Source organism: Eurytemora carolleeae, unplaced genomic scaffold (genome assembly GCF_000591075.1).
Source record: "Eurytemora carolleeae unplaced genomic scaffold, Eaff_2.0 scaffold2249, whole genome shotgun sequence".
Taxonomy (NCBI): Eukaryota; Metazoa; Arthropoda; class Copepoda; order Calanoida; family Temoridae; genus Eurytemora; species Eurytemora carolleeae.
In genome coordinates, this window is record NW_019398134.1 from 1 (window position 1) to 2520 (window position 2520).

The 2520-nt window shown below is 33.1% G+C and overlaps 1 long non-coding RNA gene across 2 annotated transcripts; it reads right to left on the reverse strand.

The window, feature by feature from the left end:
• Positions 1–362: 362 nt before the first annotated feature.
• Positions 363–1582, reverse strand: LOC111716867 (uncharacterized). 2 transcript variants are annotated; one of them, XR_002768618.1, is made up of 3 exons: positions 1567–1582; positions 632–704; positions 363–428 (listed from the first exon to the last, which is right to left on the reverse strand). It is a non-coding gene; the product is annotated as an uncharacterized LOC111716867 (long non-coding RNA). The 2 variants fall into 2 exon arrangements; XR_002768619.1 differs by lacking the exon at positions 1567–1582 and adding an exon at positions 1477–1491.
• Between the last annotated feature and the right edge of the window lie 938 nt (positions 1583–2520).

Here is a 2520-nt window from a genome sequence, read left to right on the forward strand (position 1 = left end):
AGTATTTGTTAGTTTAGAAAAAGTTGATTAGACCACATTCCTCTATAGTTTCCTCAATTATCCTTAGAGAGAGGTATAATGTATTGTAATCAATATGTCCTACAGTTCAGAGTGCAAACACATTTTATCATTATTTTTTTCATTGGAGACCGGACAAACTTTTACTGATGCCACACTCCGTTGGAAGAAAAATTTTTTTTGTTAGAATTTGAGAACTGAATGTTAGACAAATCTAATAAATTTTAACTGGACATGATTATCTAAAACACTGTTGTACAGCATGCAATGTACATAATGCGTGCGCTTGAATACCTGTGTTGCGCACCATGCCGCACCGTTTTCTGAATTATCTGTTGTACACCTGGAGTAGGTGGCGCCCCGGTACGAGAACGGGAATATACACTCTTTGTTGGAAACTGTAGTGCACCCTACCAAAACAAGCACTTTTACATATACAGTGAGAAACAGAAAACGGTAGAAAATAAAGACGACATTAAAGAAATAATTAAGTGTTTTTGATGTTGTTACAACGCATATAGCTTTACTAGTAACTCATTAAATAATTTATTAAGTAAAATTGTTATGTTCACAGTTGCTGTTCCTTTAAAGATTTTCCTATTTTGATGCTTACCACACGATCTGAGGCAACGAAGGCCAGATGCACAACTGCCAGCTATTCCAAAAGGTCCACCACAGGAATCGCCCTAAAGAAGAATTGTCAAGTATAAGGTAGAAAAAAAATCAAAGGAATTGAGTCTTTGCCACAAACTCAAATTTTCTAATACCTATATTTTTAAAACCTGATTATATGAACCTTTGATATTTTAAACTTAGATTATTTGACCTAACAGAATGCATAATTTGAAATATCAAAGATTGTGGCTAAAACTCAATTTCTGAATTATTTTACTTTGGAGAAAGAAAGCTTAATCGTCTTAACTTTTTTCATAAAAATGCACTTTTCCCCTTTTCACAAATCCATTGTCTGACCTGAGAGGGGGGGGGGGGGCACGAATTGGATCAAAAAATAAACCCAAGGTTCAGAAGTTGTAAATTAAAATCGAGTAAATCTAAGGGTTTTCACAAAAAATAATGTATCATTAATATTTTTTTTTAATCTTAAAAACTTGATGGTTTACAAAATTTACAAAAATTTATCAACCTAAGGTGTACCACAAAAAACATAATGTTAAAAAATGTTTTAACCCTTTCAGTTTAGCACAAAAAAACCTAATGCTAAAAATATTTAAACCTGAGGTTTAGCACAAAAAACCCAATGTTATATGATGTATTAAACCTAACTTTGAGCACAAAAAAACAGCTGATGTTAAAAAATGTTTAAACCTGAGGTTTAGCGAAAAAATCTAATATTAAATAATTTTTTAAACCTAAGGTTTAGCACAAAAAAAGAATGTCGAAAAATGTATTAACCTAACGTTTAACACAAAAACCCTAACGTTAAAAAAATGTTTAAACCTGAGGTTTAGCACTAAAAACCAAATGTTAAATAGTGTTGATATCAAGGTTTAGCACAAAAAAAAACCTAATGTTAAATGATGTTTAAACCTGAGGTTTAGCACAAAAAAAGAAAAGGCTGTAGGAATCCTAAAATAAAAGTTTTAAGAAAAAACAACAAAAAAGCACTTGGTAGAGAGATATATTATCTATAACTCACTGATGTGGAAAAGTGATTAGTATCTAACAATCTAGGTCCCGATCAATCTCCTAATACTTGACTCTAACTCTAATAACAATTCTTCCAGACTTTATCTCTAGCCAACCCTGGCCCTATTATCTCTTGCCAACCCTGGCCCTATTATCTCTTGCCAACCCTGGCTCTATACGTCTGTCTAAAACAACGATTCGTACTATACTAATTTATTGATACAGGTAAATATAGATTGACCGGGCTGGCCGGTCAGGGTCAAATGGAAACATAGATAAAAGATAAACAAAACATAGATAATAAGGATAGTAAACTAAACATAATCCCCTGAATTTATTACAAGTATAATCTGTAAAGAAGCTTAATCGGTATAAATACATTTTCTCCCTTTTCCGGGTCGAGAGCACGTATTTACAATGCAAAAGGAGCATTTTGGCATTTTTGAAGATGTTTGAAAATTAACAATAAACACTTTAAATCCTAAATAAAAACATCTCTCTCTTTATTGATCAGATAAAGGTTTCAAGGACACCGTGGTAAATTGCGCATTACCATGTTTGCATGGAATTAAGGGTCACATTACGCTTACTCTTCCTGTATGGAGTTAATGTGTAATTCTGTTTGTTTATAATACAAGAAATTTGTAAAAAAGGCCTACCCTACAGCTAGGAATAAGAAGAGCGTTATTTTCCACATGTTTCCGCTTTGAGAACCAGAAACCAACTGATCAACTTTATACCCATCATTAAACCTACTTGGTCACTTTCTTCATGCAATCTGTGCGGCAACATTATTATTGATAATAGGGTCTCCGTAGTAGTCGAAGAGGGGGGGAGGACTAAACAGAAAGGAGG